The sequence below is a fragment of the Crocuta crocuta genome, unplaced genomic scaffold (genome assembly GCF_008692635.1).
Source record: "Crocuta crocuta isolate KB4526 unplaced genomic scaffold, BGI_CrCroc_1.0 scaffold78, whole genome shotgun sequence".
Taxonomy (NCBI): Eukaryota; Metazoa; Chordata; class Mammalia; order Carnivora; family Hyaenidae; genus Crocuta; species Crocuta crocuta.
In genome coordinates, this window is record NW_027532617.1 from 288,249 (window position 1) to 303,661 (window position 15,413).

The 15,413-nt window shown below is 43.8% G+C and overlaps 1 protein-coding gene across 1 annotated transcript in view; it reads right to left on the minus strand.

Annotated features, from left to right (window-relative positions):
- Positions 1–15,413, minus strand: part of PANX1 (pannexin 1) — a 39,900-nt gene that overhangs the window by 24,028 nt on the left and 459 nt on the right. The window lies entirely within an intron of this gene.

A 15,413-nucleotide genomic window follows, 5' to 3' on the forward strand; every position in this document is an offset into this window, starting at 1 on the left:
ATGGGGCACACAAGGGACTCAAAGATAAAGATGACATGGACCCTGTCCTCGAAGAGCTTACAGCCTAGTAGAGGAGGCTGAGAGTATGAGCCATCAGTGATAACAGACAAGACAAAGTGCATAAGCGTGATGGCTGAGCCCTGGCACATGCTCCTGTTTGAAGGGAGGAGGACCCAAGCTGGGGAACCAGCACAAGCGGACACCCCCATAAAGGACAGCCCTGCAGGCTCGATCCTGTGGTGCTGTCAGGGAGGGTTTGGTGGGAGGAGGGGTTTCGATGTCCTGGGGCTGGTCGTGACTGAACCAGAGCAGGTGGGCTCCCCAGAAGGAGTGCAAGTGGTGGGGAGGGCGATCCGCATGGGATGGGCCCCAGCCCCAGCATAAGTGAGCAGCTTCTGTGCTGGGGCACAAGCTAGCCTGCTCTGTCCGTACTGCTCCCCACTCATAAGACAGGGGGAAGGCAGAGTACACAGGCTTCGGGATCGGAGCTGCTTTCCAGCGCCACTCCACGTGCCCCTGGGCCGGTAGGGGATCGGATCTCTGCCAGCCTCAGTTCCTCATCCGTGGGAGTCACCTGTGCTGGGGTATGTCCTAGACCCTGGTCTGGTGCTCACTGTGCTAGTCCATTTCACTGTCACCACCCCATGAGACAGGCTCTATTCTTACCCAATTTACTGATGAGGAAACTGCAGGACAGAGAAATGATACAACTTGCCCGAGGTCTCACAGTGGATATGCTGCCTGTCAGGATGGGAACCATGCGAATGGTTCCAAAATTCACATCTTAACCGCTATCCCACAGTCTCTCAAATGTGAAAAAAAAGATGGAACCGTCTGGAAGGATTGCTGGTGGGAAAACACCATGCTTAAAGGACCTGGCACACAAGTAGCATCAGTATATGCTGGGTTCAGGTGACAGACAACTGATACTCAAAATATACAAAGAACTCTTAAAACTCAACAATAAGAAAACAAACAACTCAATTAAAAATGGGCCAAAGACCTTAGCAGACACCTCACTAAAGAAGACATGCAGATGGCAAATGAGTATATGCGAAGAGTTTCATGTGTCATCAGAGAAATGCAAATGAAAAAACAAGGTACTAGTACGCGCCTATTAACATGGCCAAAATCTGGAACACTGGCAATACCAAATGTTGGCAAGGAGACAGAGAAACAGGAACACTCACTCGTTGTTACTGGGAGTGCGATATGGTACAGTCACTTTGGAGGACACTCTGGCAGGTTCTTGCAAAAGTAAACATGGTTTTGCCACACGATCCAGTAATCATGCTCCTTAGTATTTGTCCAAAGGACTTGAAAACTCATGTCTACACAAAAACCTGCACATGGAGGTTTATAGCAGCGTTACTCATAATTGTCAAAATTTGGAAGCAACCAAGATGTCCTTCAGATAAACCATGGTACCTCAAGACAAGGGATACTCAACACTAAAGAGAATTGAGGCATTAAACCACGAAGTCATGGAGGAATCTTAAATGTATATGACAAAGTGAAAGAAGCCAGTCTGAAAAGGTTACATACATATCATGTGGTTCCAACTCTAAGCATAGACGCTTAGAGACTTTACAGAGATTTAAAAGGAATGAAGCCTTATTAGGAAGAAGATTTTCACAACCATCAGACTCTCCTTCCTGTAAGGGACACTGGGGAAGGGAAAGGAGGCAAGCTGCCTAATGGGTCCCACTTGGGTCCTTCCCAGTTCAGCCCCAACACCCCAGGAGGAACAGGAGGGCCCGCATGTGCTCACAGTTCCCACGATGGCTCCTGGTAATCTTTGATAAGGCATCCGCCCCCCACAGAGTATCGTGGCAGAGTCCAAGACACCTATAACAGTCCCTGTCCTCAAAGTGCACAGAGATCGTCAGCCCGAACTTCACTGCAGGAGCCCCTAACTAGTCTCTCCACAACTCCAATCCGTTCTCGCAGCGCACCCGCGGGAGGTTTTAAAACGTGGGTGTGATTTTGTCCCATCTAGCTAGGAGCCCTCTGAATGCACTGGAGAAACTCTAAAGTCTGAACGCCACAGGCGCTCGGTGAGCGGGCCCCTGCCCACCCAGGTCTTAAACCCCTCAGTCTTCCCCTTGTTCCACGGGCCCAGTAACACTGACCCTCTTCTGCTTCTCCCAAGAAACCACGTCTGCTCTCCCCAAAAGGCTTCGCACAGGCTGATGGATGGCTTCTCCTAAAGCCATCCCCAATGGCTCCTACGGGGTGAGGCTCCTGGCCAGGGCCCTTCTTCCAAAACACTTCTCAGGGCAATTCCTGGGGACGGCTCCCGGCCTTCTTCACTGCTAGGTCCTAGTGCACGCCGTGAAGGGCCCAATGAATGAGAACATGAACAAATGGAGACAAGGGGTGGAAAAGAACAAGTACTGTAAGGAATCCCAGGCCAGAATCAGAAGGGGAATGGCGTGCGTTCAACAACTAATTTTAGTCCGATGTCCTCATGTTACAAGGGGTGAAATGGATTCTAAGGCCAGATGCCTTTTGGGCCCACATGCCCCACACAGCTGTTCCTCACTAGTAAGCAGTAAGTGTCACTTACTGGGTGTTCCTTCAGTTCTTTACAGCACATCCTTTTTCTTTTTTTTTCTTTAATGGTTATTTATTTTTGAGAGAGAGAGACAGAGCATGAGCAGGGGAGGGGCAGAGAAAGAGAGAGGGAGACACAGAATCTGAAGCAGGCTCCAGGCTCTGAGCTCCCAGTACAGAGTCCGACGCAGGGCTCTAACCCATGAACCGGGAGATCATGACCTGAGCTGAAGTCATATGCTTAACCGACTAAGCCACCCAGGCGCCCCAGAGCATCCTTTTTCTGTCCCGCTATCACTTGAGTGTGTGTGCACCAGAGAACACTGAAAGCACAGAGGCTTAGAGAGTTTACAGAGACTGAAAAGGAATGAAGCCTTATTAGGAAGATTTTCATGATCATCAGACTCTCCTTCCTGCAAGGGACATAGGGAAGGGAAAGGAGGCAAGTTACCGTCACTCAGACTCATCCGCAGTTGAGCCTTCAGCACCTGAGTGGCGCCTGAGTATGAGGGAGGGCTGGGAAGAAGCACAACCTCTCATCTCAGCTGTGTTGGCTTATCAAAACACTGCAAAGCATGCCCAGATTGCAAAAGCTTAACATATACTAGCTTCGGCACCAACCAGCACGAACTGAATACAAACATGTCTCGGGCTTCTTTCCATCCATTCTCTCATTGGATAGACATCATCTTCTGCTTTGCAAACACAACCTGGTCAAAGGAGAGGGGAACCTCATCAAGAAAGGTACAGAACTTTCTCTGTGCTTTTTGAAACTTTAAGAACCCTTATGAATGATCATCAAATGTGCAGCAGATGTTAACACTTAAAAGACAGACTTAAAAAAAAAAAAAAAGAATGTGAGAGAGCAGAGGAGAGGAACAGAGTGGGAGAGAGAGAATCTCAAGCAGGCTCCACGCCCAGTGTGGAGCCCAACACAGGTTTGATCTCATGACTCTGAGATCATGACCTAAGCCAAAATTAACAGTCAGATGCTCAAAACACTGACCCAGGAAGTCCAAAAGAAAGACTTTTTAAAAGACATCCTTTCACAATGAAAGACCCAAATGTGAGGCAGGAAACCATCAAAACCATAGAGGAGAAAGCAGGCAACAACCTCTCTGATGTCAGCCTCAGCAATTTCTTGCTCAACATGTCTCAAAAGGCAAGGAAAATAAAAGCAAAAATGAACTACTGGGATCCCATCAAGATAAAAAGCTTCTCCCCATTTGATAATAAGTTATATTTCTAAAAACTTTTAAAAATTAAAAATTAAAAAAAATTAAAGATGAAAAGCTTCTGCACAATGAAAACTAAAAGGCAATTGATGGAATGGGAAAAGATACTTGCAAATGACATGTCAGATAAAGGGTTACTATCCAAAATCTATAAAGAACTTACCAAACTCAACACTCGAAAAACAAATAATCCAGTGAGGAAATGGACAGAAGACATGAATAGACACTTTTCCACCAAGGACATCCAGATGGCCAACAGAGATATGAAAAGATGCTCAACATCACTCCTCATCAGGGAAATACAAATCAAAACCACACTGAGATACCACCTCACGCCAGTCAGAGTGGCTAAAATTAGCAACTCAGGAAACAGACACCGGCAAGGATGTGGAGAAACAGGAACCCTCTTGCACTGTTGGTGGGAATGCAAACTGGTGCAGCCGCTCTGGAAAACAGTGTGGAGGTTCCTCAAAAAATTTAAAATAGAACTACCCTATGACCCAGTATAATAAATTCCTTGGGAATTTATTCAAAGGATAATGGAGTGCTGGTTCACAGGGGCACATGTACCCCAATGTTTACAGCAGTGCTTTCAACAATAGCCATATTATGGAAAGAGCCCAAATGTCCACAACTGATGAATGGATCAAGAAGATGTGGTTTGTCTATACAATGAATACTACATGGCAATGAGAAAGAACGGAATTATGCCATGTGTAGCAATGTGGATTGAACTGGAGGGTACCATGCTAAGTGAAATAAGTCAGTCAGAGAAGGACAGATATCATATGTTTTCACTCATTTGTGGAACTTGAGAAACTTAACAGAAGACCATGGGGGAAGGGAAACGGAAAAAATAGTTACAAACTGAAAGAGAGGGAGGCAAGCTATAAGACACTCTTAAATATGGAGAACAAACTGAGGGTGGATGGGGGGGGAGAGGGGAAAGTGGGTGATGGGCACTGAGGAGGGCACTTGTTGGATTGAGCACTGGGTGTTGTATGTAAATGATGAACCACAGGACTCTACCTCCAAAACCAAGAGCACACTGTATATGCTGTATGTTAGCCAAATTGATGATAAATTATATTAAATAAAAATTTTAAAAATAAATAAAAATTAAATTAAATTACAGACATCCTTACATTTCCTAATAGGCATTTGCTAGTTTTGCTCACTAAGATTAAACAGAGAATCTTTTGCTTAAAAACAATAGTTTAGATAGACTGGGGTTGGAGGAGACTTCACAAAGTGATGATAAAGACCTGAGACCTGATGGTCTCCCTAGGATCAAATACCTGAGGCCAAAAGGCACCAGTAAGTGGCTGGAAACAATGGGCAGTCCCTAGCACACTGCTAAGTGTCACAGCCAGACCCCAGAGACATGTCTTGTGAAATCCCAGTGCAAATAGGGAACAACTAACTGAAACAGTGAGACGCTGTCTCCAAGAGAATGGCAAACAAAAAACTCCGAAAATATTCAGTGTCAGTAAAGAAGCGGGGAACCGGCTGCTCCCCCACATTGTTGATAGGCGTGTTAATATCCTGGAGAGCAACCGGAAGTAATAGCTATTATATTTGGAATGTGCATACCTTGTGACCCTTGAACTTCCAACTCCACCCTCAAGTCTGAACCCAAAGCAGTGGTTCTCAAAGTGTGGTCTGGAACCTGAGAATCTTTCAAGAAGTTTATGATGTTAAGTCTCCTTTCTTTTTTTTTTTAAATATATATATATATATTTTNAGTCTACTTTCACAATAAGTTTTATTTGCCTTCTTACTCTCATTCTTTTATGAGTTTGGACAGTGGAATTTCCAGAGGCTACGGACACGGAATATTGCCACATAATGAAAGAAAAGCAGATGTGAGAATGCAGCGGTCTTCTATTAAGCCACACGTTAAGGAGATTTGACAAAAATGGAAATCGCTACTCTTCTTTTGAGATTTTTGTTTTTGAAGTTTTAATGAAAATATGTATGTTTCCTATATGTGTGAAGATATAGATTTTAATGAAAATATGACATATAACGGGCTTATTATCTTAATGTTTTTATAGTTTGTTTTAATTTTTAACATGATAAATATAGACAGATATACCACCCACAAACAAAAGTTCTTTGAAATCTTCAATAACACTTAAGAGTGTGAAATGTGAAGGGGTCATGAGACCAAAAAGGTTGAGAACCTCTGATCTAGAGAAACACATTTTGCATGAGGAAGCACATCCAATGCTGTTCGCTGAACCACTGTGTACAGCGGGAAAAGGCAGAATGAACTTACATGTCCCTTAAGAGGGTGATTAGATGAACTGGGGTGTAGTCAGACTATGGAAAATTACACCACATCTAAAAAGAATGAGGCAGATACATCCATGTGCACCAACATGGAAATATCTCCAGGGCACACGGCAGATAAATGAGCAAATTGCAGACTATTAATATATGGCATAACATTTTCTTAAAAATGTAACAGTAATGGTCGCACCTGGGTGGTTCAGTCAATTAAGTGTCTGACTTCAGCTCAGGTGATGATCTCATGGTCCATGGCTTCAAGCCCCATATCAAGCTCAGAGCCTGGAGCCTGCTTCGGATTCTGTGTCTCCCTCCTTCTCTGCCCCTCCCTCATTCTCTCTCTCAAAAATAAACACTTAAAAAATTTAATAATAATGAAATGCAAAATAAAATCACATCTTTCCACAGGAACACAGAGCAGCATGGAAACGGTACACAGTAATGGTAGTTACCTCTGGGGAAGTGATCAAGGGTAGGGGTGTCAAAAAAAGGGCAGGGCTTTAATTTTCCATTACTGTCTGAAATTTAAAATAGACACACACAGATATGTGGCAAATTAGAATTACGTATCTGGGAAACTCCCTCCACTACCCTGTTAGCAGCAAGCGGTGGGACTACTGGCACTGAGCAGGGGGCCCCTCAGGACAGCCTCGGGCCCACAGCCTGGCTCACCAGCTGGAGCACTGAGGTCATGTACAGCTTATTCATCCCTCCTCCTGGAATATTCACCACTTTCCAAACCAGTTTGGAAGCTGTAATTCTTCTCAAAGCCCACTCATAATCTGTTTCGATTTCCTGTAATCCCAAAGAAAGAAGTAATAGCAGTGATCCAAATATGGAACATAAGTAACCTTGATGACCTCCGCAAATGTAGCCGTATGCTGGTTCCTGCAACTACCAAAACCAAATGGCCAATAGTTGAGATAACCTGACAAGTTCCCAGTAAGGACCTGCTGATAATGATCCTCTTCCTGTAATCCAGTAGCATTTTAAAAATTTAATACAGCATGAGGGATTTATCTCCTAACGATGCCACGATCTGCACTCTGCAAGTCCGTTGCTTCAACTGCTGAGCTTTGCTTTGGTTTCCTTGCTCGTGGTTCCAATATGCCATGATTGTAGTTACTTAATGGACACACGTATCTCCTTGCCCCTAGAAACTAGCCAGTATGAAAGCAATAACAGAATGGTCTGGTGTTTTGTGTGAATAAATAGACCAGTGGGATCATACACATAGCCCTAAAAGAGGCTCACTTACCTAAGAGTTTGTAGTAAGGAAATCACCATAGATCAATGGGTAAAGAAGAGGTTCCTCAATAAATGACAATGGGGGAATTATCAGCTACAGTCTTGACTTGCATCATCAAAACAACAAAACAGACTAAAGAGGTAAAGGTAAATAAATAAGGTCACTGAAGATAATGAGAAAAAAATAGAAGGATATTTAACTGCTGTAAGGAGGAGCTATATCAGTCTAATCACAATAGAATTAAAGAAATAAAAAATGGACAGTTTTGACAACTTAAAATAACTTTTGGGGTGCCTGGGTGGCTCAGCCAGTTAAGCATCTGACTTCAGCTCAGATCACGATCTTGCTGTCCTTGGGCTCGGGCCCCACATCAGGCTCTGAGCTGTCAGCACAGCCTGCTTCGGATTCTGTGTGTGTGTGTGTGTCTCTGCCCCAACCCCACTCACACTCTGTCTCTGTCTCTCAAAAAATGAATAAACGTTAAAAAAAAAAAAAAACTTCTGCTCATCAAATTGAACCACAGCCACAATTCAAAGGTCAGAGACAACTGGAAAGAAAGATATCTGCGGTAAAAGAGAGCCAAAAAATATCTGAGACTATGTTACCCATGTAGTTCATAAAATCCATTGAGATCCCAACATCCTGGGACACCTGGGTGGCTCAGTCAGTTAAGTGTGTGACTCTTGACTCTGGCTCAGGTCACGATCTCACAGTCTGTGGGATTGAGCCCCGAGTCAGGCTCTGCGCTGACAGCATGGAGCCTACATGGGATTCTCTGTCCCCTCTCCGCTACACCCTCCTTGCTCCGGCATGCACATGCACTCTCTGTCTCAAAGTAAATAAACTTAAAAACAAACAAACAACCCCCCAACATTCCCTTTGAAAGATAAGTAAAAGACAAGAACAATCCACAGAACTATATAAATGGTAGAAGCACCTATGGAAAAAATTCAACAGACGAACTGAATAAATGGGACCTAAAACAACGGTGTACCTTTATCCATCTACTAAACTGTCAAGGAAAATTGCTACATGCTGCTGACGGTGACGAGGAGGGCACTGTCCTAACTGCTGGTGAAGCGGCAGGGACGATCCTTCTAGAGGGCAGGATCCTTATGCCAATCAGTCTGGAAACTGTCTGCACACACTTTGGCCTCATTATGAGTCATACACAATTTGCTGAAATGCTGAAATCTTTATAGCGAAGAGGTTTGTGTTCAGGTATATTCCATAATGTTACTTATATTAGCAAAAATGTCATGAAAGGGTTAAATTTTGATATTCCTATTCAACACCCAGCCTTGTAGCCACCAAAAATCAAATTTAAGAATGTGGCAAGATGGGGTGCCCGGGTGGCTCTGTTAAGTGTCTAGCAATTGACTCCGGCTCAGGTCATGATCTCACAGTTTGTGCTGTGCTGGAGCTGACAGCGTGGAGCCTGCTTGGGATTCTCTCTCTCTCCTCTCTCTCTTCTCTCTCTGTCTCACTCTCTCTGCCCCTCCCCTGCTTATGTGTTCTGTCTCTCTCGAAATAAATAAACTTAAAAATATATATATGGCAAAATGGCTCCAATTTAGTGTTTGTTTTTTTTCTTTTTAAATAGAAGCTGTCAGCTATGTATATATAAAAAGCCAAGGGAGAAAATACACCAAGATATAGCAGTGGCTGTCACTGGTGGTAGAATTACTACTCTTTTCTCTCCTGCATTTCCCACATTTTCTACAGTAAGCACTATCTTTACAATCAGATAAAAACACAGAAATACATTTAAAAAAAAAGGAGTATAAGCTTTAGAGAGGACGAATAAAAAATACAGAAGACTAACAACCCCCTTTCCCAACACACTCCTTGTACCCCACACCGAGTCAGGCTTGTCTCTGTAGCACACTGGTTCTCTCTAGGACCCTCTCCTCCCCACCCCACCCCCGGCCACCTATGTCCCCACACTGCCCGCCTCATTCAGCCAGGGCCCAGTTGCCATGATGCTCTCAAACTGCCTCCTCTTCTCCACTCTGGACTAAGCTCACTGCCTCAGGGATTTGAGAAAAAACAATCCAAGGACGCAGTCTGCAGAGGAAAGGTGGTTGCATGATTTTTAAAAAGGATGTTGCTCATCCAAATCTTGGCCAAAGTTCCAAGAAGTATTTTCAGTTTTTGCTAGAGGTGGGAGTTCCATCTATTTTGAAAGAATAGACTTTCCTCCCAGTTTCATTTTCTTTTCTTCTTTTTTCCTTGGGGTGGGGGTGAGGAGACACAGAGAAAGGGAGCAGTAAGTAATCAAATACGGATCTTCTAAGTTACTAGGACTCTTTAAGTCAGGGAACAGTGTGCACTGAAACAGAACACAGAAAGGCCTTCCCACCACAACCACACAAGGGTTCCTTTTTTCTCTGCATCCTCACCAACTTGTTTCTTGTTTTTTTTATTTTAGCCATTCTGACGGGTGTGAAGTGCTATCTCATTGCAGTTTGATTTGCATTTTCCTGCTGATGAGTGATTTGAGCATCTTTTCATGTGTCTGTTGGATATCTGTAGGCCTTCTTTGGAAAATATTCATGTCCTCTGCCTATTTTTAATCAGACTGTTCTTTTTCTTTTTTTTTTTTTTTTGGTGTTGAGTTGTAGGAGTTTTTTATAGATTTTTGGTATTAACCCGTTATTGGATATTTCATTTGCAAGCATCTTCTCCCATTCAGTAGGTTGCCTTTTTGTTTTGTTGATGGTTTCCTTGGCTGTGCAAAGGCTTTTTATTTTGATGTAATCCCAATAGTCTATTTTTGCTTTCATTTTCCTTGCCTTAGAAGACCTGTCTAGAAAAATGTTGCTATGGGTGATGTCAAAAAGAAAAAAAAAAAATCACTGCTTATGCTCTCTTCAAGGTGTTTTATGGTCTCAGGTCTCACATTTAGGTCTTTAATCCATTTTGAGTTTATTTTTGTGCATGGTATTAGAAAGTGGGCCAGTTTCATACTTTTGCCTGCCGCGGTCCAGTTTTCCCAGCACCATTTATTGAAGACACTGGACACTGTCTTTTCTCCACTGTAAAAATAATACAGCCATTGCGGAAAACACTATGGAGGCTCTTCAAAACACCAAAAATAGAAATACAGGGGCGCCTGGGTGGCTTAGTCGGTTAAGCGTCCAACTTTCGCTTAGGTCATGATCTCGCGGTTCGTGGGTTCGAGCCCCGCGTCGGACTCTGTGCTGACTGCCAGCTCAGAGCCTGGAGCCTGTTTCAGTCTGTGACTCCCTCTCTCTCGGACCCTCCCCTGCTCACGCTGTCTCTCTCTCTCTCCTAGAAATAAATAAAACATTTAAAAAAAAAAAAACAAAAATAGAAATACCATAGAATTCAATAATTCCACAACTGGGCATTTACCCAAAGAAAACAAAAACACTGATTTAAAAAAATATAGCCCCCCCATGTTTCTCACAGCATGATTTATAATAGCTAAAATATGGAAGCAACCTAAGTGTCCATTAATAGATGAATGTATAAAAATGTGGTATGTACATGTATACACATATACACACACACACAGGAATATTATCCATCCTGGATATCCATAAAAAGGACAAGATCTTGCCTTTTATGACAACTCATAAATGGAACTAGAGGCTATTATGCTAAGTGAAATAAGTCAGATCGAGAAAGATAAATACCATATGATTTCACTCAGATGTGGAATCTAAAAAACAAAACAAATGAATACACGAAAGCAAATAATGAAAAGCAGAACCACACCTCTAAATAAAGAAAACTGATGGTTGCCAAAGAGAAGGGGACGTGAGAGGACTGGGCAAATGGGTGAAGGGGAGTGGGAGATGGGGTATCACTTATGCGATGAGTAAGTTGTGGGAATGGAGGGAATACAGCATAGGGAATATAGTCAATGGTAGCACTATATGGTGACAGATGGGAGCTACACTTGTGAGCATAACATATAGAGACGTTGAATCACTACCTTGCACACCTGAAACTAATATAACATTGTGTGTCTATACTAAAAAAAAAAGAATAGAACAAATGCAAGTTCTAGTAGTTTTAAAAACCAATCTCATCATTACTAAATGTTTGCTTATCATCTCTCAATTCAATTCCTTGCTCTAGTTTTGTTATTCTAGTCAGTTTCAATGATAACATACAGAGTTTTCAAATATTTTTGTGACAATTTTTTTTAACACTAACTCTTTATAGATACATAAAATTCCATCTTACAGACAGTAATAAGCAACCTTGGGGATCCAATCCTTCTGACATCCCTGATTATTCTTTCACATACTCTGTTAAATGCCTACTATGTATCAAGTTTTATGTTGGAGGCTACGGACAGCTCAGTCAACCAGAAAGGACAGATGGTTCCTGCCCTCAGTGAACTTACAGTCTTAGAGGGAGACGGTATTTAACAAATACTGACACAAATTACCTAACTGTGGTGTGTGGTGAGTGCTAGGAAGGAAACTTAGAGGTGCTATGAGAACAAATCAGAAGTCCAATGAGTGTTACAATTTTACTCCTGGAAAAGGCTATTTCTTTCTTAAAGCTGGAGGCACATCAAAATGCCTCTTCCAATCTTCGGATAGAGTCCCATTTAGAGGGAGTTAGTGGAGGGCCTTGTTTGTTTTGTACTTACTTACACTAAGAACTGAGGCATGCACAACTATCTTGGAAAATGACTTCATCCTGGAAATTGATACTGGTCTCTTCTTTCAATGTAGAGAGGAGGAGAGTATTTACAAAGACTTATGTACAAACAAACCTTGAGTTTAATAGAAGAAATTTTGAGAGTACCTAGATGTGCATCATTAAGAGAGTGCTCAGATGAATTATGATAAGAACGTACTACGCTTTGTAAGAACATGGATGGAGGCAAAGAAAGACAAATGCCCTACGATTTCATTCATATGTAGAATTTGAGAAACAAAGAAAAAAAGAGACAAACAAATATACTTTTTTAAAAATGTTTATTTATTTATTTTGAGAGAGAGCGCTTATGTAAGCAGAGGAGGGCGGAGAGAGAAAATCCTAACCAGGCTCCACGCTGTCAGCACAGAGCTGGATACAGAGCTCGATCCCATAAACCATGAGATCGTGACCTGAGACAAAATTAAGAGTCAGATGCTTAACCAACTGAGCCACCTGGGCATCCCAAACTATACTCTTAAATACAGAGAACAAACTGATGGTTTCAAGACGGGAGGTGGAAGGGGGGATGGGTGAAACAGGTGAAAAGAACCAAGAGGACACCTGTCATGATGAGCACTGAGTAATGTACATTATAGTGCACACCTGAGACTAATATAACACTGTACGTTAACTATACTTCAATTTAAAAAAATAGGCAATGCCTATGTACTAACATGCAATGCTCTCTAAAACATACTATGTGGGAAAAAGCAAACCACTACGTATGACTCAATTTGTTTTTAAAGGAATGTGTATACGTGTTGTACTAATGAGAGAAAGAGAGTTTTACGGCTGTACCAGGTGTCCATGGTGATTACATGATGGAGGAGGCTTACGCATCATTTACCGTGAAAATGTTATTTAGGTACTACTTGTATAATAAAAATACAACAGTTAAAAGAAAACTAAGCCTGAAAAATCTATACTGATCAGCAGCCTCTCCACAAGGAGGACTGTAAGCTAACAGCACTGGAAGTAGATACCCTGTAAAACTAGCCACAGAGCGGAGCCAACCGGGAGGGACCAAGTCCCTCCGCCCAGAACTGTGAGCACTCACTAGGAAGGCGGCGGGGAGGGAAGGCTCCCAGGGTGGACGAAATGCCCTTTCCCAAGGGCCTGGTGGCTGTCCCCACTCTGCTCCATCCGGCCTGGCTCAGGGCAGGCGGCAGCCTGGCAGGAGACGGGGGCTCTCCTCCCAGGGCTGCCTGATGTGCCAGGTTAGGGCACCGGAGAATCAGAGTGGTCCCTGAGGAGGAGTATCTCAGCATCAGGCCCCGGTCAGCCCTAAGCCAAGGCCACAGCAGACCCGGTCGAAAGACTCCAAGAACAGAACCCCATTCATGTTGAAAGGTAGCACATTTAAAGAATCCATTTCTTTAATAGTTTGGATAAATAACTCAGAATCTGAGCCTAAAGGCCATGTAGTCTACTTATGCTTGTACTTGACACAGAGTTGTCATCCACCTATTTCCTAAACTCTCTCTGGAAACAGGTGTGTTAGGCACTGCGGAGGGTACTTGTTGGGATGAGCACTGGGTGTTGTATGTAAGCGATGAACCACGGGNACTACAGCTACCAGAGTCCCCTTCACCTTGACCGCGGGCACCAACCCCTCTCTGCTCATCTGAACCTCATTGCTTCTATGAGGACCCACAACCTGTGGGCAGATAGCAGGCATAGTCCCTTGTGGCTCCCCACCCCTGCAGCAATCCTCACCCCTGCAGGCAGCCCCACACCAGCGCCTACCACACAGGGCTTTGTCAGCGGCGGTGGGAGGCGAAGGGGCCAGAATCTCTGTGGAAGGGACTCTGCTGGCACCTAGTAGGGCCTAAATAAAGGTCACTCACTGCCCTACCTGCAGGTCTCTGTGGCCTGGGCAGGGTCTGTCCCTTTTTTTCTAAGAGGAGCCCAGTGGGCTGAACTAGTAAGAAAATGGGCCAAAGACTAAGGGGAAGCCTTTAATACAAACCTAATAGGTTTGATCATGAGGACATTCTCCAATTCTCAACACTCTGCTTCCATACACATACACTTTAATTCTAAAAAGTCTGTGCAAATTTTCAGATGTATTAGAATCTTTTCTTTAAACAAAAAGTGTTTCCTTAAAGTAAAAATTGTCACCCAGTTACAACCTGCATCCTATTTTACAGAATACCAGTTAATGGAAATTTTTGTTTTCAGAAACTGGAAAATAAAATTTATTTAATGCTGAAGAGGATTTTTTGGAGGTGCCTGGGTGGCTCAGTCGGTTAAGCCTCCGATTTTGGCTCAGGTCATGATCTCACAGTTTGTGGGTTCGAGCCCCGTGTTGGGCTCTGTGCTGACAGCTCAGAGCCTGGAGCCTTCTTCGGATTCTGTGTCTCCCTCTCTCTCTCTCTGCCTCTCCCCTGCTTGCACTCTGTTTTTCTCTGTCTCTCAAAAATAAAGAAAATGTTAAAAAAAAAAAAAGAGGATAAAAAATTTTTTTTAATTTATTTATTCAGTCCTTGAGAGAATGGGTAGCTCAGTCAGTTGAGAATCCAACCGTTGGCTTCAGCTCAGGCCATGATTTCATGGTTCATGGGTTCAAGCCCTGCATAGGGCTCTGCGCTAACAGAGCGGAGCCTGCTTGGGATTCTCTTCTCTCCCTCTCTCCTGCCCCTCCCCTGCCTATGCACTCTCTCTCTCTCAACAATAAAAAATAAACATTTTAAATTACTCCTCTCTCTCTTTGTTACTGTTCTCCTTAATTGCTCTGCTTGATTTTGCTTTTACACAAAAGCTGGGACATCGCACAAAAATTAATGCTGCCTGACAGGACCCCACTGACCAAACTCCATGCGTTAATTTACGTACCTCTCTTCTCCTCTCCAATGTCTTTCTTTCTTGTTTTATCTAATGAGTACTCAACCTGACAGGCCTTCCTCAGTCCTGCTGGCTTTATCCTACGTGCCTGTCCTCCCCGGAGGCCCTGCAACACTGGAAAAGAATGGGGGTCTGCTCCTCAGTTTCACCCCAGTCCCTGCCAGCCTTCCCCTGCTTGATGCTCAGAGCTCGACACTGTCTTGTCACTGAGTCACACGCTGCTGAATGGTACCTGTCGGCATGTCTGTTCTAGCGCCCAGGTGGTTGGTAAACACTTGCAGGGCGGAAAGCAGACCGTGCATCAAACTCCTTTCATGTCCCACTCAGCACACAGCACTGCTCTACACCCAGCTAAGCTCTGGCTCCAGCTGGGTAAGCCCATGTCCAAGGCCAANGGGTATAAATGAACCACGTGCGCCAAGAATACTTTAGACCATAAAACCCGGGCTACCTTTCTTCCCAACGTTCACACCCATCGCAGCCGCCAGGACAGCGAGGGGCGCGCAGTAAAATCACCCCCCACCAGACCCCGGCACCTCGGAGAGCGCCGG